Source organism: Gadus macrocephalus, chromosome 10 (assembly GCF_031168955.1).
Source record: "Gadus macrocephalus chromosome 10, ASM3116895v1".
NCBI lineage: Eukaryota > Metazoa > Chordata > Actinopteri > Gadiformes > Gadidae > Gadus > Gadus macrocephalus.
In genome coordinates, this window is record NC_082391.1 from 10,038,846 (window position 1) to 10,058,390 (window position 19,545).

General features: G+C 42.5%; 1 protein-coding gene across 1 annotated transcript in view; it reads left to right on the forward strand.

Moving 5' to 3' along the window:
* The window catches only part of renbp (renin binding protein), an 84,682-nt gene that overhangs the window by 37,993 nt on the left and 27,144 nt on the right, over window positions 1–19,545 (forward strand). The window lies entirely within an intron of this gene.

A 19,545-nucleotide genomic window follows, 5' to 3' on the forward strand; every position in this document is an offset into this window, starting at 1 on the left:
ATATAAAAAAACTTACCTATGCATATTTTCGCCACTGACTGACTGATAGGACCATACTAAGGGCCCTATCTTGCATCCGGCGCTAGTGACTTAGTCACTGGCGCATGTGTCGTTGCTAGTTTACAACTGGCGCAGAGCGTTCTTTTCCCACCACCGCCACTCGCCGGTAAATTAGGGATTGATCAACCGCCCCAAGGGGCGGTTCGGCGGAAGGAGGAGGCGTGTTCTGGCGCAAACGGTATTTTGCCGTTTCTGAATACCATTGCGCTACTGACCAGGAAATACCTGGTTTAAAGTCAGTGGCGCGTTGTTCAGATGCTATTTTAAGGGCGCACGCATACATGCGCATGCGATGCATACGGATTGCTTGTGCACCTCGCGCATACACTTTGCTTCTCCCATCTACCTAGCCGCACATTCTTGGTAAATTATTTGGGAAAGAACAGCTGATGCAGCGGTAATACGTTGTACTTTTAAATCAATGCATCTGCAAACACTGTACAGCAAACACATATTTTCTTGACAGAGACATCGTGTAGGCCTACATGCCCATAACTTTTAGGATTGATGAGTATTTGATCGTGAAAAACATTGTTTTACCGAGAGTGAGTGTTAAAAAGAATGAATGAATGCGGGCGCTCGTGTGTGCTCTGTTTAAACACACGCAAACTAAACACGTAACGCATAATACAATCAATGGCAATGTCTATTACCGCGGGGACACATGCATATTAGGATAGCACACAATACTGATAAGAAACAATGTTTATAATGTATTGCATATATCATTAAATAGAACCACAGTTACCGCATATCATATGTTATATCATATACGTTTTCTTTGCCGAAATTTATTTGAGGACTCAGTATTTCTGAAGTTGTGGAAGAAAATCCCTTATTCCATGTGTGAATTAGGCCATATTATTTGGCAATAAACTGAGCCATTTGCAGTTTGAAATTCATGTGCATCTGTCTCATCGGAGACTGCAGACGCGCTGTCAAAATATCAACTCGTCCGATTCAAATGCGCTCATGGCTCTTAAAGGGGATGGGAGCTGGCACTCTCATTGGTTTGTTGGACGTTACGCCCAAACCACACCTACGGGTAACTAGGCTGCTTCAGACCAACCCTTTTGACACTTGCGCCGCGACGCAAGTGTCATTTATCCGCCTGTAAAATAGCGATAGAACCGTAGAACCGAATAGGTACAATATTATAACCACGTTAATAACGTTTGTAAGAAACCAAACCGCTGCTAAACCGGTTGAAAATGTAGCAAGTTATGGTTATTTAAAAAGTACATGTACCACTACCAGCACAATGTTATGGGTGAGCAGCTGACTGGCAAGATGGTCGCAAGTGCGGACGTTCTAGACGCCGCCGTAAGACGTCTAGTGTTCTATATACTTACACACGTAGGTGAAGGGTTTTATTTTGAAAACGTTGCGAGATACCACCCAAAGGTTGTTTAGAGTAAAGGCGCACAAAGATTTTGTGTTACGGCTGGCTTAACCGCGGATGAACGAATAGCGGCTCACTTGACCGCAGTTTACCAACGTCCGCAGCTGTCTTCTTCTTTAATGTATCTCCTATTACACCAATAAATTGGGCACATGCCGTATCATTGCTGTAAATCGGGTTTACGTTTAATCCATTTTTCTTCATCAAAATAATCTTAAACTTAAATTTGGTGAAAGGCATTTCCTCTTTTGCAATGTTGTATGCAACATTACATTTTATGATAATTTTCGGATTCCTCCGAGGACCTGATTACTACTGCCTGCAGCTGGGGTAGGGGCCACTTTATCTACACATTTGTCACGGCATATTGTATGCTTTTTGGACATGTTGTGTTTTTTTAACGTTTCGATACGAAACGCCGTTGCCTCACCTACGAATGCACTATTACCGGCCATATTCTGACCGCACTCCCGACAGTAAATGCAATGCATTGCATTCCGTCCTTTCTCGTATCTCAGCCAGGGGAATTGTGTCAACCAGTCATGTCTGAAAGAGTACATTTTTGGGCTTTTTAATTTGAGTCTCGGGGCCGTGCTCAATCTCAGACTCGGTTGTCTCCTCTGGTTCCGAATCTTATGTTATCGCCGAAGGACCGGGGCCAGTTGGCATCTTCCCAGGGACCGTCGCCGAGGTCTCCGTGTCTTGGCTGGATTTCTTCATGAAAAAGCTTTCAATTTTTCTAACCTTCTCCATTTTCACTCGTTTTGTCATGTTTATTTTCTTTTCTGTTTCATTTAGGCAACTCTGGCGCTCATCCGGCTCAGGTCGATCGCATTTTTTTAACTCACACTTAGAGCAGTGAAAAAGACGACAGCCAATCAGAGGCAAAGAAACGCCCTGAGCTCTGTCTCTTATTGGTGACAGCAAATCAGTCGACCATAGAGAGATGCTGCGCTTGTGCAAAAAAAAAATGTTTTCACCCGAGCAGCGTCAGGTGCACCAGTGCGACCTAGAATTTTTTTTTAGTCGCACTATTAAATATTTTGGTCGCACTCTGGAGCCCTGAGTAGTGTATGTGCGTGTGCGAGAATGGCAATGTGTGTGTGAGTGACTTCAGCGAGTGAGTGGATGAGCGAGGAGAGCGAGTGGTTGCATGTGTCAGTTTAGTGAATGAATGAGTCCTGTTGTGTCTGTGCAAACTTGTACGTTTAACTGAGTCGAACTTCGCAGTTTGCATAAAGTACCCAGCCAGTCAATCGGTGGCCGCTTCATTCCGACCTACATCTCTGCCATGGTGGAGAAGGAATTGGGGGAAAGGAACTTTGGCGTTGATTCTCTGAAATCCAGATTGAAACGCAACATGGAGGAGAAAGGGATTATTGCCGTATGCAGACTCCACAACAATGGAGTGTCGGAGAAATGACATGGACCCGAAGTGAACTGACAGCTGTCTACTGAAAACATCTTTCTCGAATGCCGCCTGAGTTTGGTTGTTAGTGATGTAAAGAGGTCAACCGGTGGCTCTATTACTACTAGTTGAAATGGGTACAGCGCCACTTATCATACCGGGTTATGAAATGCTTCGGCCAATGAATTGATTTTCTCACCGCCGTGTATACTCGAATGCAGTTGTCCGATTGAGGAGCATAGACGAACTATGGCTTTAATCAGATTAAGCTGTGCATATAAACTTACTGAGAGATTGGTGGATATTGCAATGTCTTTAAAAGCTTTCAACTGGTTTGGCAACTACTTGAGGGGCCGGTCACAAAGTGTTCAGCTTGATGATGTATCCTCAAACTCCTTACTTATACAAAATGGTGTCCACCAGGGGCCCATTTTATTTACTATATATATAAATGACATATATATAAATATAAATGACTATATAAATTTGACAAAAGCAAAGTGTCATTTTTGTGTGGATGACGCCATTTCGTATTGCTCTACCTCATCCTTAGCAAGTGCCAGAGAAGACCTGCAATCTGCTTTCAACACTATTCAGGAGAATCTCCACAAATTGAGACTTGTACTATACTCAGAAAAAATTTAAATGATGTGCTCGTCAAAATGAAGGAAGGAACACTAAGGATGTTTTCAGATTGTTACACTAGATAAGAATTATTGAACGAGTTCCAGTCAAAAAATATCTTGGTTCTAACAGTGTCTATAACAAAAAACATAGAAACAAATGCTGTTCCCCTTTTAGTGTGAGAAAAATACTTATCCAAGCAGCATTTCTGTCTTAACTGGATTATTGTGATATTTATACATGCAGGCCAATCATCTTCTCTGAAAATGCTGGATTCAGTAAACCATGCAGCACTAAAGCAGGTTTCACACCGCCGCGTGCCAACTCGACGCCTCTATTCATTTCAATGGGGGAAGGGCGGCAGAGGAGAGGCGGTTACAAAAGCGGCTGTTGACCAGGAAGCGGTTGCCGCCCACGTGAACGCGCACAGATTTTGCACTACCGCTCAGCTTTCCCCGTGCTGAAACTTTCGGCGGCAGCGGCAGCAGCAGCCGCTTTTGAAAATGCCTGGCCCTTCACACTGCCACGCTGAACCCTCCGGCAGCGAGGCAGTTATAAGGGCGGTTATAAGGGTGGTTGCCGCGCGGCGGTGTGCAAGCACTTTTAGATTTGTAACTAATTCTGTTTTTCGTACTGATCACTGTAGCTTGTATGAATGTGTTGGTTGTCCTTCTTTGCATAATCGTAGGTTGGAGCATTATATATTTTTCTTTATAACGCAACATTGGGCGAATTGCTGCCTTAAATATGTTCTCTTTTGATCATATGGGTAAATCATGTATGACATTCCCCGATCGCGAACATTCTTCGGTGGGAGTACCTTTAAAGGTCCCATGGCATGAAAATCACTTTATGAGGTTTTCTAACATTAATGAGTTCCCCTAGCCTGTCTATGGTCCCCCAGTAGCTAGAGATGGTATTAGGTGTAAATCGAGCACCAGGTATCCTGCTCCGCCTTTGAAAAAACAAAGCTCAGACTTGCCGATTTGCAATTTTTTGCCGATTTAAACATGTTGCCTCCCCTTTTCCGGCCAAGAGAATTTGGCCCGCAAATGAGACAATGACCTACGACTCTGCGAGCGTCACATGTGTGTGTGTGTATGTGTATGTGTGTGAATACACATACTGTACTGAAAGTGTTGTACACTTCTTTGTTATTTGGATAACCGTTCTGCTGTTACGTGTTATGGCGCATAACACGTCAGGTTCTCTGACGGACTCGTGGTGGGGGTTATCACAGCCATGGTTGAGAAGGAATTGGGGGAAAGGAACTTTGGCTTCGACTGCCTGAAGTACATGTAACGCGACATGGAGGAGAAAGGGATTGTTGCCCACGATTGGCTCCCACCGGAGCCCTGCTGCCCGCTGCCATGGCACCACCAGCATGAGGCACCACCGGCACGAGGCACCCCCGCAGCGGGACGTGATAATATATATTGAATCATATTATTATATTATATAATATGATTTAGATATCTATGTATAATATGATATTTTTTAGATATAGAGACTCAGGACTCCCGCTGGAGCACCCGGAGTGTTCTAGAATATTTACGGAACACGGCCAAAACCTGTGTGCGCCTCGCCATTGCGATACATCCACTGTAAACACAAGCGAATGGTACTGTGTCCACAAGCTGCTCAGGGCCACACCCCCAACCTCTACGTTGACCCGCCCCTTATAACCGAACGTTTGTGGAGCGCTCATTGTGGGACTGGCTCATAGTGGCTGTAATTCTTCACCATTGAATTTCTTGAACAACTTCAAGTACTGTATTAGGGGCCCACTAACACCTTTATAAAAGCTTCCATAAAGTAGCATGCCATGGGACCTTTAAAGTTTTTGCACCCACATCCTGATATAAACTACAGAGTCACCTTAAAATAGACTGCATTCCAAAAATGAGCAGCTTAAAACTAGGATAAAGGACTATTTGAGTACTAAATGCACATGTGCTTATATTGAACGTTGCTGGGGAACATGTTGAGATGATGTTAAATTGCTAATTGTCTTTTTCTGTTTTATGTTGTCTGTTTTTTAATGTATATTTTATATGGAACTATATGCTGTGGTCTTGGCCAGGACTCCCTTGTAAAAGAGATTCTGAATCTCAATGGGATTATTAACCCTGATGAACATTCATCTTCATGCCAAGGGACATAAATGAGAGCTTTCTTATTTACGGACTCAGAGTTTCTGGGTCTCTGATTTGTACATATTGCAACTAACAAGTTCCGGCTAAACAAGAGTCACAGAGGACCATTCTTCACCTCGATGATCATTCAGGCCAAGATCTAACAATCTGTTATCTTCTCTCAAAAGCCATTGTGGTGCTCTCTCAGATGCTCAATGGAAAACCATAGTCGGTTTAGTATCATACAATTGTCCATCCTCTACACCAGCAGTCCCCAACCTTTGATACACCACGGACCGGTACTATGTCAGACAATATTTTGGCGGACCGGTGTTGCACCGTATCGTGTCATCATAAAATGTGACGCCAGGGGTCGCTGTTGTATATTTTCTGCAACATGCATGAGGGTAAAGCGTAGACTGAGTTCAATACTAAGGCCCCGTTTACACGAGGACGCTTGCGGGTTAAAACAACAAAATATTTTATCGGAAGTGCCTTTCGTTTAGACGGGGACGGCGTTTTTGGGGCTTAAAAACGCAAAAATCTGAAACCAGAGTGGAAAACTTGAATACGCTCCGCCGTAGCGTTTCCGTCTACACTGCCAAGACGCAAAACTCTGCTCAGATCTGCTCACGTCGCGTATGCGCTTACGTCACATACATGCCCCAGTACAGGGAAATAAACAAACATGTTTGATTATTTCCATGCGTCGGACCGTCAAGCTGCTCTGGCTGCTCTAATAAACTTACAGGAGTCTTTCCACGAAATGTACAGGATATGTACAGATAGTATTATTGAAGAGAGAAGGATGTGTAATTATGTTTGGTTTTCGTGGCGCAGATAAGAGAAGGACGGTTCAACGCATGCGCTCAGACATGGCGGTGTTGTGTGATATTGTATCACAGCACCACCTAGCCTCCTGTCATGCATACCCAATCGAATTCCACACACTTTTGCGTCACCGTATGCACGCAGATTTCCTCCCGATGATGCAACGCCACTTTTGCGTCTTCTGTTCAGACCGTCATCATGTAAACGTAGCCTAATAAACATTGTAATAAAATCCAATTATTATTATTATTATTAATAAACATTGTATTTAAGCTTAGACTGAGTTCACTACTAATAAACATTGTACTAAAGCGTTGACTTAGTTCACTACTCATAAACATTGTGTTAAAGCGTAGACTGAGTTCACTTCTAAATAAACATTTTATTAAAGCGTAGACTGAGTATCACCCTCTGCTCTACACAACACATGTGGGACTGATGCCAGTGTTTGTCAGTTGTTGAGAGATCGCCTGATCTCCAGGATGATGTTCAAACTGGACGTAGATGTAGTTTGAAAGTCTAGCATTGAGTGGCTAGCTCACTTATCCCAACATATTATTTTCAAGTCAGTAAATGACTTAATAATAATAATGCTGGTTAAAGACAAAAATGTGCACATCAGATTTCATTTAATTTAAAAAAGAAAACAAGGTCAAATAATATTGGCGCCCCCCTATCAACTCTGAGGACCCCCAGGGCCCTCGGACCCTTGTTGAAGACCCATGCTTGACAGTGTTATATGCTGTTATCATACATTCAAGGGTAGTGGCGGCTCCTGAAAGAAATCTCAGGTGGGGCTATTTATCTGATGATGATCAAGGTGACCCATTCAATAGGTGCATTAAGCTCATACAGAGATCCTTCTTGTGTCCACTAGATAACAACTACATTAAAAAAAATGGTGTAAGCCACAATTAATTATTTACATGGATCTAATGCTAAAAATAGGAGAAAATGTGTCCGGCAGCATTGTAAGTCAAGTATTTATTGACTGACCTTGAAAATATTGGCTTACAAAAGTAAAATAATTTATCACAGTGGAACATATAAATACCTGCGTGCGCAGTGCTGTCAATCGTGCGGCCGTCAGGGTGGAAGAGGAGGCAGGGGGAGCAGAATCATGGACCTATTAAAGAAAGGACAGCGGATAAAAAAATGGCGCCCATTTATTCCTATGAAAACTGCTCAATGGCGCAGGGCAACATCAAGGAGAGATATGCTTCCGCATCATGGGAGCCATCCATTGGCGTCGATTCCGCTGGGGACACGTCCCCACCAGTTTTCGTCAAGATTAATTTTTATACCCACCACTTGTAAAAAAATAAATAATAATCAAATTGAATTATTATGGATTATTTCATGGGTCTCAATGCCGTGGAGCGCTCCTTTCACTTGCATTGGCTCTTCACAACAAAAGTTGAGCATGGGCTCAACACACGACTTTTTGCCTCTAATGACGTCTTTGGTAGCACTCCGCAAGTAGTCCGGTAACTTGTCAACCCCAGCGTCTTAGGTTGCTAAGCGACGTCAACGTCTTTGGCAGACTATTTCTCTGCTGATCAACACTACGAATGCTGGTAACTAGGGATGGGCACGAGTAGTAAATTCCAAACTCGAGTGATCAAAGGAATTCCTCGAGGATCAATCGAGTACTTGTTTAATCAAATCTATTTTTAGAATGCAACGCATCTGCAGCAGGAATAGGCCTGATGATGAACGGCAATATTACCAACCAAACATGTAATGCTTATTCTCCATCAAAACAGTCAGAGTTAGAGTATTCGTTATTTATTTTTGTTCAAAACACGTTCAAAACACATTTTCATTACAAAAATAAATATACGTCTCACAATTTAAATCACGTCGAACCAAGGCCTGTAACAGTTTAAAAAAACAAAAAACGAAACAAGTAGCCTAACCATTGCAAATAATTTAAAGCTGCAAATAAAACGGCAGCAAATGGACTATGGAAATATTCAGCGTTGTGATCTTCTCTACACGGCCGGTATTACAGCTGCATCTTGCGGCGGTGAAAATAGCTGACAAACTTGGTTGCTGCGGGTCTGCTTTCCCGAACTCACCGTTGTGTTTCAGGAGCATATGTTGCCGCATAGTACTTGTAGTACTCTGGTAGCTCGATTTCGCTTGGCATATTTTACATTTCACCTTATGATCTCCTATTTCTTTGAAGTATTTCAATTCTTCGCTGCGCTTTGCTTTAACCGCCATCTCTTAACTTTTTGAATGCTGGCGTGCTTGCACACGGCACGGAATGCGCCACACAGAAAATGTATACATTTGCTTCAGAAAACTTTGTGTGTATATGCAAACTCGAGTTTGCCTGTCCACCAACCGAGTTCATTTGTAACGAGGAGTACTCGAGTAATCGATTCCTCACGCCCATCCCTACTGGTAACAAATAAATTGTAAAAAGACACACCATGTGAAGTTATTTTTTCGTTTTGGCAAGTAGCCGTTAGGGATGGGCATGATTAATCGTCGATCGACTAATTGATCGTTAAGAATTTCGTCTGACGTAATTTTTTCATAGATTAAACGAATGCAGTGCGTAATTAAACATTTTACCACAAAGGGGGCAATATTTAAATTTGCGGCTCCTCCCCCGCAATAAACATCCCGCTTTGAACGGTGAACTCTTTACGCCTAGCAGCTATAAAAACTACAAAATGACTATTAATGCAGGCTATGTGGAAAATGCGCCGGCTTTGGCTCAGCCTGGCACCGCCCTCTTCCGCTACGTAGCTAAGATGGCTGCCGTTGAGTACGAAAAGTGTACATCGCCACACACTTTATTTTCGCCCGATCTGAATCGGAACGCCCTACGTACTCAAACTTAGGCTAGTAAGTACAGATAGTATGGATATTGGAACACGGTCATGTAATTGTGGCATTACGGGAAAAACAAGCTATCCGACAACGCCACCCTAGGAATTGCACCCAGGGATATACTAATCGATTAAATCAAAACAATTATCTAGCACACACGTTCGTTGACTGACAGCACCAGAGACGAGGTTCCAAAAATAAGTTGTTTTTATTAACTAAAACATGTGGGTTCCACATGTAACAAACAGGATAAATGAAATCAATTGGTATGTAGGGGATAGACAGGATGGTTAGGGCTGAGGCTTACCAGCAGGGGGCAAGATACCAGGAGACGGAGAGGAAGACACATAAACACCAACCAGTCACTCGTGCTCGCACATACACACAGCAACACAGGATCAAAATGATAAAATAAGAGAAATTCCAAGAGGACACACGTGAAACCACACTCGGGAAGGGGGGGCACCACCACCTAAAGCATTGGTTCTCAAAGTGCGGTCCGCGGGCCAATGGCGGCCCGCGGAATCATTCCTGGCGGCCCGCAATGACATACATAATTATGTAAGTTATAAAAAAAAAATTGATTAATTAATATTAACCAATATTAATTTAAACAAATATAAATAAATATAAAGAGAAAATTTGACTCTCTCTAGCTTTCAATTAAATCCTTTTACATTTTTTGGTTTTAATCCGGCTGTACATTACTTTGAAAGGGTGAACCTCAGTTTCATGATTTAGACCTCACTTGACCTCACTCCCAGAGGTCCACGGTGCGGGTGCAATGTTTTTTTTCACCACTGGGATGCTGACGGCGTTACCCGCCAAATTTTTTTTTCCTTTGGCGGCCCTCAGTCAAATTTCGGCCCTCAGTTGTCAAAACTTTGAGAACCCCTGACCTAAAGGATCTAGTTGCCTCCCTGCAGTGGGCACTCAGCGCCTGGAAACGAAGGAACAAAAGAGAGATGAGGGCAGATACAAACGACCAAACAAAACAATAAACACACAACTACACAAAATGTAATTCACAAAAGGAAATCAGTAAGAAACAAACAAAATATAACAAATACACAAACCAGGATCTTAAACATGCGTGATAGCCCACTGGTTATCCGCAGCTATAAAAAGGCCTCCTGCCAGTGGCTTAACAGAAGCAGGGCTCAAAACAAACCATAAACAGAATCCCCCAAATTAAACCAAACACTTCCCCAGGACAAACACGCACGCACTCGCAAACACTCTACACACACACACCGACACACACTAGTTGCGACACGGACAGGTGGAAACACACAAGGACAAGTCAACAGACGGATCTCGTTCAAAAGGAGTGGTCGTTAGCGTCTTCGCCGCTATCCTCCAGGCTAGCCCAGGACAGTTGGGCAGCTTTGGTGGTAAACAACGGGTGGCAAAAACAGCAGTCGGCAACGACACAATCGGCAGTACCTAGAAGGCATACAGGTCACCCCGTTAGTGCTAAACATAATTCTAAAAACAATAGCGATATAAAGTAAGGGATACCTACCAGGAAGTTGGCAACTTCCTACTTAAGCCAGCGGCTCACAGCGCACCGCTGAATGTTACCATTCGGTTGGAATCCACACCGAGACTGTTACGCGATCAACAATCCTGCACCCATCACCAACCAAGGCAGGGCACCAGCAGGCACCAGCAAGCAACAGGCACAAGCGCTGCAAAGCGACCAGTGTGAAAAAGTAAATCACCATGCTACAAACAAATCAGAGCCAGTGCGTCCATAGGAAAAGCATGCGTACGTACATACCGGTAGCAAGTTGCCTGGAGGGGCGTAGCAGGAAGTAACGAGGAGACAAATTGTGGCACCTCCCGACACAAAAAGCTACCTCAGAATAAATAAGGTGGAGACGCAAGCCATTGGCTGTGACGGCCCTGATCATTACAAAGGGCTCTGCCCCTGCGTCTCACCACATAATCATGAAGCGGACGAGGCCGCGGCGAATTCTGGTGTGGGACCATTATTATTTAAAAAATGACTTCTTGGGGAGCACTATAGGCCTACCACTCTAGGCGAGGTTAGCATCGAAGCAGAAATAAAGAACTTTCTGAGCCCCTGGATTGTGGAAAGTTGTTCCCCCGCCTTGCCAAGTTAGCACGGAGGTATTTGTGCATCACGGCAACGGTCCCCTCAGAGTGGGTGTTTTCGGCGGCTGGACTGACGGTCACCAGGCTGCGGTCGCGTCTGACCCCAGAGCATGTGAACATTCTCATCTTTCTGAACAAAAATCCGTAGACTGGTTGGTTAAGTTGTAACATGATTGTTTTTTTTTTATATGATTATTGTTAGGTAACTAGGGTTGTGTTTATTTTTAGTTATGTTTATGAGCACCGGCTTCGAGCTGCATGCTCCGTTGCTTAGAGCAGAGTAGTGCATAACTATTGAACGGATCTGGTTTAACTGAGTTGTTCATCTAATAATAAAGATCCCAATTAGGAAAACACGCTGCTTTTGTATTTTCATTTCATTTTGAATATAGCATATAATAGTAATATCACACGAGAGATAGTGCGTTGTATCAGCACGGCTGTGATTGTGCCGAAGATAATGACAGCTGTGCTGATATTCACTACAACAGCACGACCTCGAGTGTGATATTGCTTTTATACAACAGTTCTACAAGCACCATTAATTAGTTAACATTTGTTTGTTTATTTAATTATTTATTTGGCACCGCGAACATAAATGGATCCGCGACTGGGACTAAACTGTTGCATAGCAACACACACACTGGCTAGCAGAACATAAACAGCAGAGTGATACATGTATAGTTAAAAGTCCCGGTGCTGTTATACTTGGTCGGAACAAATTTTAAGGTAAAATATTAACGATTAATCGACTAATTGATCGTTAATTTTCCCGACAATCGACTAAGACAACTTAATCGAATGCCCATCCCTAGTAGCCGTGTAATAAGCGGGATAATGTATAGAACGTCGCCGGTCATTATTGAAAATAAGCCCCTTCAGGGCTTATTTTCCAGATCATGACCAGCGTTCTATACAATATTTCTTACTTATTACACGGCTATTCTCAATGCTGTAGACTGCTCCATTCACTTGCATGGGCATTCCCAACGTTCAGCTATAAAAAAATTTTTTATTACACGGCTCTTCTTCATGCAGTTGAATGCTCACGCCCAGCATATTTGACCGCTGTGAAGGAAAGTGAATTTTTTGCCTCTGATTGACATCTTCTGTATCACTCAGTAACTTATCAACCCCAGCGTATTCGGTTGCTAAGCGACGTCAACGACTTTGGCGAACTATTTCTCTTTTGATCAACACTATGAATAATAACAAATCCATTGGAAAAAGACACATTGTCAGAAGTTATTTTTTCATTTTGGCAAGTAGCCATTAGGGCTGTCACTTTTTATTGGAAGTTCGAATATTCGTTCGAAGGTTGGGTGAAAAGTTCGAATTCGAAGTGTAATTCTCCATTCGAACTGTGTGTGCTGCCGTCTCATAAGAACTTCAGACCATTTTAAGTAGTCTGCTTTCGATCCAGCAGAGGGCGCGCTAACATTTTATATCAGTTTGACCTGTTGCCGACCCTCTTGGCCTGGCTGAGGGCTTTGAAACAAAACGTAACTGAAGAGAACGCGAACCGAGATACGGCTATTAAAAAACTGCTATTAAAATTGGAGAATTGCGAGGAGTACAATGCTGAGCGGACCATAACGACACCATCACATTTAAAAAGCAGCGTATGGAAGCATCTTGGCTTTTACACCGTGGGTGGAAAAGTCACAAACAAAGACAAGGCCGTTTGTCGTCTTTGTAAAAGAGAGCTGTCGTACTTATCGACAACATCAAATTTGCGCACTCATCTGCTAGCTTACCACCGAAATGTAGCAGCAGAGGAACAACTGCCGAGCGGAGCAGCACAGAGTGTACAGCCGCGCGTGACAGTATTCTATTCGGCTCACTCAGCAGGCCCCTTACCTGACGCCCGTAACAAGGCCATCATCGGTAAAATCGTTTATATAGGCTGTGTGTGCCATGGACGACATGCGCTCCGCATATCGCGCTCCGAGCAGTTATTGTTAATGTGTAAAAGACAGCCGCACTTGTGTGTCGGAGCTTCCTCTTGTTGTGTTTACAAATGGGTTTTCAAAGATGTGTTTTTATCCTGTGCTGTTATGAATTCAGTAGGTATACGTGATTTCCACAAGAAATAAAAAGACGAACATAAAAAATCAAGACTGTTGTCGTGTTCTATGGGGAGGGGGGGGGGTCGAATGTATTCGAATGTATTCAAATTAATTATGGACATTCGAAATTCGTTCGATTTTCATTTTTGGAAAAAATGACAGCCCTAGTAGCCATTGCTAATAATAAGCAAGGCAAGGCAACTTTATTTATATAGCACTATTCGTACACAAGGCAGATTCAAAGTGCTTCACATATAAACATTGTCATACAATACAATAAAATAATAGATAAGTAAAATAAAACATATTGTTACGGCTCAAGACGGGGTGGACCCAAACGCACGGCACAAATGACCACAGACGAGAGCAGAAACAGTAGAACAGTTTATTAGTCCACGGTTGATCAAGGTTAGTGCAGAAGGTTGCGTCCGTTAGGGGTAATCCTGAAACCATGGGCCGGGGTGTCCGAACCGGGGTTGGATGGGTCGGCTGGCAGGCGAACCGACAGTCGCGCACGACGATTCGACGAAGATGGTAATCCGGCAGTAGAGCAGGGTTGTGGTACAGTAGTGATGGTGATGACTGGTAGAGAGAAAAAAGTATTAGGAATGCGCAGACTTGAACAAGAGTAAACTATAACTAGGAATACAGGTAGGAATAGAATCAGGAAGCTACTCAACAGGGTAAGTACAACTGACGATCTGGCAACGAATGGCTGGAAGACTGTGGTAGATATCCTGGTTATCCTGATTGCAGATGACTGTCAGGTGCGGGTAATCAATGAGGCTGGGTCGGGGAACTGTGCTGGAATGCGGAGGCCACGCCCCCGCACATGAAACACTGAGACAACAACAAACAGGGACAGACAAGACTGACAGAGAACGAAACTAGTGGCAGCTAGGATCTGGTGGGAGAGACCGTGACAAAGATGCAAAGAAATTAGTAAAATAGAAAGTTAAAAAGTACGGTGGCGCTGAGCATTCACCAAATAAAAAAAAGTTTCACAGCTAATGTAGCCGTTAGCACACTCAGGATCTCGTAATTACGAGATAAGGATCTCATAATTACGAGATAAGGATCTCGTAATTATGAGATAAGGATCTCGTAATTACGAGATAAGATATCATATATTTACGACATAAGGATCTCGTTTACGAGAAAAGGATCACGCCTCTCATTCATCAATAACGTTGCTGGCTAGCTGCAGGCCGGCAAAGATGACGCTATCCGACGCTATCGTATTTTATTTCCTGCTCGGGTTGAGGCATTGGGAAATATTGATTCTCCTTAAAAGTGAGGAGGGCATTAATATAAGTATGTCAACATTGCGCAGACATCTGAAGTCATTGGCCGGCAAAGATGACGCTATCCGACGCTATCGTATTTTATTTCATGCTCGGGTTGAGGCATTGGGAAATATGGATGTTCCTTAAAAGTGAGGAGGGCATTAATATAAGTATGTCAACATTGCGCAGACATCTGAAGTCATTGGGACTGTTCAGGAGAAAAGCCCAGTCGGACCTGCTACAAGTGGCTCTCTTCCTGCAGGAGCAGTTGAACCAGTACGGGATGCTTCACGGATACAAATTGTATCCATATGTATTAATGGTGCTGTCGATGGATTTTCCCGTATGGTCATATGGCTACATGCTTACACCACAAGTAGCAATCCCCGTGTTATTTCTGGCTACTTCCTTGATGTAGTGGAACCGGTTTTCTGAGAGATGCTACATTACCGGGGGTCATCCCTATGTTCCCCAGGTCCTATGTTCCCCGGGTTCTATTTTCCCCTGTAGCCATACATACCGGGGAGCATAGGACCCTTTTCGGGAAAAGCGGGGAACATAGGACCCTTTTCCCAGAAAAGGGTCCTATGTTCCCCGCAATCTATCAATCTTTAAAGATATTTGGACTTTGACGCGAAATTCGCGTGATGACAGCCAATCGGCGTTCAACAGCCTGGCCACTGAATGACATGTGTAACGTAACAGCCAATCAGCGTTCAACCGGCCAACTCAGTGCAGTGCAGTCCGGGGTGAACTGCAGCATGGAGGAGAAAGTGATTGTTGCCGTTTGCGACTCCCGGAGCTCTTTATGTGATATTATACAACGGGGGGCCTAAATCCAGCGATCTGATTGGTTCATAACTGTTGTATAATGAGCGTATACATAACTGCCATGACGCCCAATCATTTTGTGAAAGTTTGAACATCACTCCGCGCCTGGAAGTAGAAACAGTTACAAAGTAAAACATATGTAGAATGAGAGGATGTAAATGTTGTTACTCCGGGAGTGAGCAAGGCGATGGAGAGACTAACGAAAGCTTAGGCACACGGCGAGAGGATAAATTGCCGGCGAACCGCTCTAGCCGAGCCTTCTCTTGGAGGGACGCTAGAGTGTGTTGCATAGAGACCGTCGTGCATTTTGAAGGCAGCCAGGAGGGACTACTTTTTTGTATTCTATATATATTATTCTATATACTTTGACTTTCTTGTTTATTTTTTTAAATGTAGTGTGTCAATGACTTTCGTTTTGCCATAATAGTAACCGTTGTATAAAAGCCATAGATCACTTCAGTCAGTGGTATGTGCTCATTATACCACTGAAGTTTTTTTTTAAATAATTTAACAACTGACAGGGTTTGCCTTTACTATGAACATAGTATTTTAAATTTGAATACATTAATTATGTGACATACTGTCACAGCCAATATTAAAACAAAATCTAATGTGGGCAGTGGGACAAAAATTCTATTTCCCCACAAAAACAATATTTTATTGATTTGTATAAAAACAATTTAGCTCATTAATTGGAAAAGAGCTTGAGGTATGACGTTTTCTGAACAATAATGCATGGTATAAAGTTAAACACATAATGCACTGCTGTATTCAACTTTTAAGAGCTGCAATGGGAGGGGCCAGCCACATGCCCTTTAAACCACCACGACAACAACATTTCCACTTCTGGGTTCCACTGAACAATTAACGGGTCAATATTCGAGGGGCTTTGGCACATCAAATGATGGAACAAGCATCCCGTACTGGTTCAACTGCTCCTGCAGGAAGAGAGCCACTTGTAGCAGGTCCGACTGGGCTTTTCTCCTGAACAGTCCCAATGACTTCAGATGTCTGCGCAATGTTGACATACTTATATTAATGCCCTCCTCACTTTTAAGGAACATCCATATTTCCCAATGCCTCAACCCAAGCAGGAAATAAAATACGTTAGCGTCGGATAGCATCATCTTTGTCGGCCAATGACTTCAGATGTCTGCGCAATGTTGACATACTTATATTAATGCCCTCCTCACTTTTAAGGAACATCAATATTTCCCAATAAAATAGAAAATAAAGGCAAAGTAAAAAAAAGCTTTTTAGAAAGTGCAATGCATTTAAGATTTAGCAGAAAGCTACTGCTAACAAAAAAGTCTTCTGTCTTGTTCTAAAGGTGCTCAGAGTTGGGGCAAGTCTTAAATCCTCAGGGAGTTTATTCCAGCTATTTGTTGCATAGTAACTAAATCCTGCTTTCCCATGTTTCGTGTTTACTCTGGGGATAATTAACAGATTGGTCTCAAAAGATCTTAGTAGTCTAGAAGGCTTATGTAGTGGAAGCATATCAGTTAAATATTTTGGGCCTAAACCATGTAGGGATTTATAGGTTAGCAACATGATTTTAAAATCAATTCTCTGACCTACAGGAAGCAAATGTAACGACTTAAGAATTTGTGTAATCTGTTCAAATTTTTTGGTCTTTGTTAGAACTAAAGCAGCATTCTGAACAAGCTGAAGGTTCCTCAGAGTTTGTTTTGGGAGACCTGTAAGAAGACCATTGCAGTAATCAAGCTTACTAGTGATAAAGGCATGTACAAGTTTTTGTAAGTCTTCGGTGGACATGAGCCCTCTAAGTCTTGCTACATTTTAAGGTGATAATATGCAGATTTTGTAACTGATTTGATGTGACTGTCGAAATTGTAATCTGAATCCATGATAACCCCTAGATTTCTGGCTTTGATTGAGGTTTTCAGGGACAGAGAGTGAAGGTGTTAGGTTACTTTCCGTTTTAGAACCAAATACAATTATCTCTGTTTTGTCCTCATTCAGTTGAAGGAAATTTCGGCACATCCAGTCTTTCACTTGCTCAATGCACTGGCACAGAAGATCTATGGGTCGATAGTCATTTGGTGATAGCGATACATAGATTTGAGTGTCATCAGCATAGCAATGATGGTCATTGTTATTGTGCATGATTTGCCCTAGTGGGAGCATGTAGATGTTGAATAAAGAGGATCCTAAGATCGAACCTTGTGGGACTCCACATGTCACGTTGGTTGATTCTGATACAAAGTCGCCAACGGAAACAAAGTAGTTCCTATTTTGTAGGTAAGACCTGAACCAATGTAAGACTGAGCCTTAAAGCCTCACCAAGTTTCTAACCTGTCCAAAAGTATTGTATGACTACTCTACAGTGTCGAATGCAGCACTGAGGTCTAGTAGCATTAGTATTGAGGTTTTGCCAGAGTCTGTGTTAAGACGGATGTCGTTTACAACTTTAATAAGGGCGGTCTCAGTGCTGTGCAGTGGTCGAAATCCTTATTGGAAGGTGTCATAGCAACCAGTTGATGCCAGGAAGTGATTAAGTCGCTGGAGGACAACATTCTCAATGATTTTACTTATGAAGGGTAGATTTTATATTGGTCTGTAGTTGTTAATAATAGAGGCATCTAGGTTCTGCTTTTTTAAAAGGGGTTTTATAACTGCAGTTTTCAAAGCTTTTGGGAAATTGCCTGACTGGAGAGAGTTGGGAGAGACTATCTGCAATATGTCTATTGCTATGCACTCGAAAACATTCTTAAAGAGGTTGGTAGGTAAAGAATCAAAGCAACAGGTGATTTTAGTTGTGGATGGCTTTAGTTGTGTCACAGTTTCCACAAGAATTTTAGAGTCTATAACATTAAAGTATGCCATCCTTGCCACGTTACTTTTGCCTGAACAGGGTGGTAGTCCAACATTTTTGTTTGAAGTGGAGATATTGATGGCGCGTCTGATGACTTCAATTTTATCAGTATAAAAAGCTGCAAACTTATTGCATTTCTGCGTGGAATGGAGAACAGGTGGAATTTGTGTTGGGGCGTAGGTCATTCTGTCAACAGTTGCAAATAGGGTTTTTGCATTATTAGTATTGGTTTTAATGATATTGGAGAGAAATGTTTCTCTTGCACTTTTTAAGTCTAAATTGTTGGCATGGAGGGTCTCTTTATAGATATCATGGTAAATATGAAGTTTTGCGCCAGATGCGTTCAACCCTCGTGCAGTCTTTTTTCTGTGCTGTTACAGAAGCAGCTTTTCTCCTGGGTGCCTTTTGCTTTCCAGAAATCGTCCATAATGGTAAAAAGTTTTTTTGCACACTTGTCATTCAAATCATCAGTATGAAAATTGAAGTCACCAGTTATAACTAGACTGTCAAATTCTGTGGAGATGCTAGACAATAATTCTGTGAAATCACGAGTATGTAGGTGGCCTGTAAATAATTAATAGGAGAACTCTTGGGGAGCATTTCAATACAGCACTAAGGTATTCGAATGATGGAAAATCACTAAATAACATCTGTTTCCCCTGAAATACATTTTTAAATACAGCAGCAACCCCTCCACCTCTTTTTCCAGAACTACATGCATCAAAGTGATAGTTTGGAGGAGCTGTCTCTATCAGAACGGTTGTACTGTTATTTTGTTCCAGCCATGTTTCAGTTAAAAACATAAAATCCAGTTTAGAAGTGGTAATAAAATAATTAACTAAAATTGATTTGTTATTAAGAGACCTAACATTAAGTAGACCCATCCTAATGGTGTTGTTGATAGGCTTTAAGGTTGTTTTTGGTTTGGAGGTAATAGGTATGAGATTTGTGAGGTTAGCAGTGTGTCTGGTTACAGCAGGAATGCAAAAGTTGCAATGTTTTGACGTAGGCAACCTTGGGTTCAGCAGATTATGTGAAACTTCCTTTATAATGAGTCTACGGCTGAACACTTTTTTGCCTCAGTAATACTCTGGA